The 6,133-nt window shown below is 34.5% G+C and overlaps 1 pseudogene; it reads right to left on the bottom strand.

The window, feature by feature from the left end:
- Window positions 1-1,183: 1,183 nt before the first annotated feature.
- On the bottom strand, window positions 1,184-1,524 carry LOC124508321 (60S ribosomal protein L30-like; annotated as a pseudogene).
- Between the last annotated feature and the right edge of the window lie 4,609 nt (window positions 1,525-6,133).

Raw genomic sequence — 6,133 nt, 5'->3', positions numbered from 1 at the left:
ACAAGCTGAAGCATCTGGTATCTAAGATGTAAGAGCAGCAAATAAAAGATGTTAAGAGTGGGGGGAAAATACTTTAAAGAGGGAAATGCTAGTTAGTTGTCTTTCATTTTTGGGCTAAAATAATTGTTAGTTTCCCATTAAGAAAATTTTTAGACTTCAGAAAACAAAATCCAAATTCTCATTTTAGACAATTATTGTATTAAGAACTTGATTTGTCTTTAAATTATAAAATTTCTTAATAGAAATCTCTTTACATAACTTTGTAGAATATTCTAGACATATTTTAAAGTATTCTCCTATTTGAAAATGAATTCCCTTTGTAGCAAAGGATGATCTTAACAGACTAATAATAAATTAAAAGAAAAAAGATATTAATATTTTTAGTTCATAATTCTCATGTTCCATTTTGCTAACATTTTGTCCTTGAAGAGGCTGTTCAAGGTTTTTACAAAATAATAAAATAGAAGCTTTTAACACTAAAATAGAACATGTAAGAAATGATAGTGCAATGTAATAGAATTCAACATCATTGAAGGAATACTGACTGAAAGTTAGAAAATAGAAAATTTAGTCCATTTCTCCCACAGTCGTGCTTTCTGACATTATGCAAAGGTAATCTCCCTGGGTTTTATTTTGCTATTGGCTGAAATAAAAACGATACAAATTTCGGGACTATTCCAGTGAGGAATTATGACTTCGTAACTTAACGAAATGTAACCAAATATGAAATTTAAAACAATGAGCTTCAGAGGCCCAAAGATCCACTGTGCCAAAATAATAAATGAAATTAATATTGTTACAGATGGCTTGAAACATAAGTTATAGAAATATAATTTATTTTGAGTTTCTCAAAGGGATACTTCCCTTAATTAACATTTTTATTCAACTTATATGTATATTTGAATAGGTAATACATCTATGCTGTTCATAAATCAAAACATACATAAAATTATACAGTAAAAAGTTTCTTTCTAATACTTATGTTCATACATCCAGTTCCTATATGAAAGTTCCAGTAATATGCATTCTTCCAGAGGTTTATATATGTATGAATATACAAGCACATATTTTTATTGGACTGTGTTTCTGAATTATGTTATTTACTTCACATGCCATATAGCAACTTGATTCTTTTTTTTTAAGAAGGTCTGGCCAGTTTTATTAAGGAAAAATTTTGCATGATTTATAATTTACCACTCTGTTCTGACATGCTTCTAATGATATCAGAATCACCTGGATCAATGAGAACCAGTGTGCACTCTGTAGTACTTCCCACATGCTGTGCCCAATTCAATATTATTGCCACATAGTGACAACAGTTTGGGCCAACATAGTGGACTACTTTATTTCAGATTTCCTGAAGGCTGGGCAGTCGTTAAAGATGACTAGTTTTGTTTTACTATGTCTCATCATTTTCTGAGTCCACTTGTACCCCAGCACATACTTTCCACTTTTCATAATGAGTTGGAACCTAGAGTTGATTGACTCCACTGACTTTTTATTCTTTTCAGCCACCACCTCCATGCCTTAGATGCAGGACAGCCCCAACCAAGAGCAGCTGCCAAAACGGCTGGGATAGAGAAAGGAAAGAGCTCCCACAATGCCTTGATTCTTTAACTTAACATTATAGCTTGGCTGTCTTTCATATCTCTGTATAGGAAACTTCCTTATTCTTCTTCTGTTTTGTTTTTTTTTTAATTCATTATTACAGTTGGGGAGGTTTCCATTGTATGGACATACCTTAATTCATTTAACCATCAAATGCTACAGAAATTTAAGTTATTTCTGCTATTATAATAATACTACAGTATAAAATTTTTAATGCTTTTTTATTTTGGTGTGTGTGTGTGTGTGTGTGGGTGTGCATGTGTTTTAAGTAAATTCTACCCCCAATATGGGGCTCGAACTCATGACTCCGAGATCAAGAGTCACATGCTCCACTGAATGAGCCAGTTAAGCACCCAACAGTATAATTTTTATACAAATTATATGTCATGAATATTCAACCATAGAACCAGTAATAAATTCATGGGAGAAAAAAATGTCTGGGTTAAAATATGCATGGAGTTTTAATATTTATAGATCTTGCAAAACTGTCCAACGTAGGAGATGTACTGTTTACATTCTCACAAGCAACAAGTGAGAGTGTTATTTTGCTACTAGTGACTACACCAATAGTGTGAGTTTAACAAGCTTACAGATGTCCATCAATTCAAGAGACTAAAAAATTCTATCAATGTTGCTTTAGGATTTGAATTTCTATAGGATTCTGATGGACATTAGGGTTAGGATTAAGACATAATTCCCTATGTACAAGAACCATTTCATCATCTTCTTTTATTAAAAATGTCTTCCCTTTGGGGCGCCTGGGTGGCTCAGTCGGTTGAGCGTCCAGCTTTGGCTCAGGTCATGATCTCACAGTCCGTGGGTTCGAGCCCCACGTCGGGCTCTGTGCTGACAGTGCAGAGCCTGGAGCCTGCTTCAGATTCTGTGTCTCCCTCTCTCTCTGCCCCTCTGCCTCTCTCTGTCTCAAAAATAAATAAAAACATTTAAAAAAAATGTCTTCCCTTTGTGTACAGGTTTAATTTTTGTGTTATTCTTGATTTCTAGAAAATCTTAAGCAATATTAACACATTCCTGTGATATAAATTGCAAATAGTTTTCCCGGCCTATGTATTTGATTTTGGTATTTTTGCGATACAGATTTTATTCTAATGTAACTGATTTTTGTAATGTTATCATTCTTCCTTCCATGGGCTCCAGACTAGGAGTTATGGTTATGAAGCACTGCTCCATTGTAAGATTATAAATTCTCTCAGGTTTTCCTCTTATATTACTAAGAGTTCATATTTTACACATAAATGTTTTATTTTTTCATCTTGGAATATGGTTTTTTGTTTTGTTTTGTCTTGTTTTCTGCTAGTTGGCTAACCATTTCTCACAACACGACTAGTCATTTGTCTCAGTAAACAAAATTATATATTTCTACAACATAGCTGCCAAGATTATTCATCTTGATTTTCCACTTTTTCCTTCTCTTCTACAGGGCACAAATGCTTAAAAACAACAAGAAATTACCAAGATATACATGCATATATACATGTATGTGTATATTTATATACGAATTGAATGTTTAGAAGAACAGAAGCCAGAACTAAAGTCAACAGATAAAGTCAGTGGTTCTGAATGAAGATAAGTGCACAGTGTCCTTGGCTTGGTTATTCTTTAGGAAATCTGCCTAGTATCTGGTAAAGACACCAGTTATTAACAAATTATTTCAAACCTGAGAGACACTAATCCTAGCCAATAAATGTAATATGATTCTCTTACAAGTTATTTGAAAAGCTGTCTTGGGCTTGGGGAGGGGATTCTGCGTGGAAAAATTCTAAAGCTTTTTGGGTAGCAGTAAAACTCAAAAGGGCATATGTAATTAATAATTGATGTTTTTTAAACTACCTTCTAAGAAGTTCCTATTGACCCAGGATTTGTTATTAAACTAGACAGTAATGTGAGATAGGAGAGAAAAAGAAAACACACACATATTTAATGGCCCAAGGTCACAGATTAGATCATTTAGGATGAAAATCGAGCACTGAATGAAAATTTCAAGTTCTTGAAGTTAAATATGTAATATAGTCACTTTCTTAAGCCTCCCCTACAACATTTTCAGGCTAAATTACAGAAAAAAATTAAAAGAATGTATTTTTATAATATTCTGACATGTAATAAAAATGAAGAGCTAAATGGAAATCGTTTTAATCAGAGCATCCGATGTAAAACACTGGAGTACTGTTACTAATGGTGATTTATACAACAATCATATATCCAAGCACCATTCAAAGCCCCTCTCTTGTATTAACTCATTTATTCCTCAAGTAACCAAGAGAGCTAGATATGAGTATTATCTCCATTTTATAAGGAAGCTAGAGCAAACAGATTAAATAATTTGCCAAATGAGCCACCTGTGCAGCAACAAAATGAAAAATGACAGCTTCATCACCAGATTTGACATGCAGGCATCTACGACAGCTGCAGAAACTAGCTATGGTGCCCTGATGAACACAGCCAAGATGTCCACTGCACATTACTGAAAGGAACTTCTATGTCCAAGAATCGAAAATCACCAACTGGAAATGGCTATAACTGACAGAAGGCATGCTCAGTAGCTGTCACTGTAAGCCAGAATTGGAAGGAACAGGATCCAGTCCCAATTACAAGAAGACTCAGAGAAAGCAAACAGGCAACCAGTGGTGCAAAGCTAGAGGATGACCAGGAGACGTTGGCTAACCAAAGACTTTTATAGATAGAGATCTAGCTATTCAAGCTGGGCCCACACTAGGGAAAAAAGAATGCTCAAATTTGTCAATGAGGTAGGTGTCAATGAACCCTAAGAAAGAACCAGCACTCCACATATTCGGGAAAGGGTCAGGGGCATGGACATTTGGCAGTCACTTCTAGAGCTACACACATCACTGCCCAGGGGTGTTCGCCCACATGGGGCTATTTAACTTTAAATTGACTAAGATTAAACAGAATTGAAAATTCAGTTCTTCCATCACAGGAGCCACATTTCGAGTGTTAAAGAGTACAAATGGCTACGACTATTATATTAAACAGCAGTGCTAGAGTATATCAACTTTACCAAAAATCCCCCTTGCTAAGTATAGGGTGATTTTGTTCTCTATTATTGTTTTAGATCAAATTTTAGAATGAAGTGACTCCAACCCTAATGTGGACAGCATGTATGTATAACCATAAAATTTGAGAATATAGAGTCAGGAGAAAAAAACAAGGAGTGAGTGACAGCCAACATTGCATATTGAAGTCATATCATCATTCTTGTCTAAACCAACAGTCCAATATGTTCTGTTTACCTTGATCCTTACTACTCACAAACTCCAGAAGTAATTGCTGACAAGCCCTTGCAAAGAACCTCCTACCCCATGGAAAGTCCTAATAGAAGTCAGACTTTTCCTGGCTTTTTTTTTCTTCCTTAGCTGAACAATCCCTAAAATACAAAATTGAAACTTTAAAAGAATGAAATCCAACAATAAAAACAACACTTTCATCAACTGAAAATTAATTCCTCTAGCTCGCATTTTTCCCTCAAAAACATGCATGCTCCCTACTTAAAAAGAGCCTTGAGAAACCACAGAGGGGAAAAAAATGCAAATTCTATTGCATGATTCACTTGGCCATTCACAGAAGTATATTTCATTTGAAATATTCATTAAGGAAACTACTAAAATATATCATCTTTGTTGGTTAGTGTGGCCCAGCACAGCATACTTTAAACATGTCCCATATCAGTTTTCGTTTCTGAAAAATGGGGACAAAACTAGTATCTTCCTCTATGGCTAGGATTTTGAGATTTTTTAAATTGTGAAACTCTTCTGTGCAAACTGGTTTCAAACATTTCCTCAATGATCCAAAATTACAATCATGAGGTTTTGCAGAAAATGTCCTCTACAACCCAGAGATACATTTCCAATGTCATGATAATCATATAACAAAATTACTGCACTCTTCCCTTTGCCTACCAAAAAAGAAAAAAAAAGTGTAAAACTACTCTAAATGGACTTCAATGCCTTTTAACCACAATTACTACTCAGGGTGTCGACAAAACAAGAAAAGCACAGATTAAACAATTTTCTTTCAAAGGCACCTACAGACATCCAGATAACATAATGTAAAAACTCTTAGAATATGTGACTTCTTACCATCTTTCAATTACTGTTAATAATACAGATTCTTCCTAAGAGAACAAAACAGAATGCGGTTAAATTTGGAGTGAAAAGTGGTCTCTGAAGAAATCTCTCTGGTTAAAAGAAAATACCCATGAATTAATATACAACCAAACATATTGAATACTGATGCAAAATATGCCTTGATAACAAAGTTGGTAACTTAAATTTTATGAAATATTCAGTCACAATGGAATATGAGAGATGTAAAAATAAATTTAACACAGTATTATAGTTGGATTTACATTTCTTTTTTTTTTTTTTTTTTTTTTTTAATTTATTTTTGGGACAGAGAGAGACAAAGCATGAACGGGGGAGGGGCAGAGAGAGAGGGAGACACAGAATCGGAAACAGGCTCCAGGCTCCGAGCCATCAGCCCAGAGCCTGAC

This window comes from Lynx rufus, unplaced genomic scaffold (genome assembly GCF_022079265.1).
Source record: "Lynx rufus isolate CCGP_SWC_20201006 ecotype Redwood Valley unplaced genomic scaffold, mLynRuf1.p SCAF_13, whole genome shotgun sequence".
Lineage (NCBI taxonomy): Eukaryota > Metazoa > Chordata > Mammalia > Carnivora > Felidae > Lynx > Lynx rufus.
The sequence above is the reverse complement of the archived record's forward strand: the minus strand, read 5'-3'. Positions and strand labels throughout refer to the sequence as shown.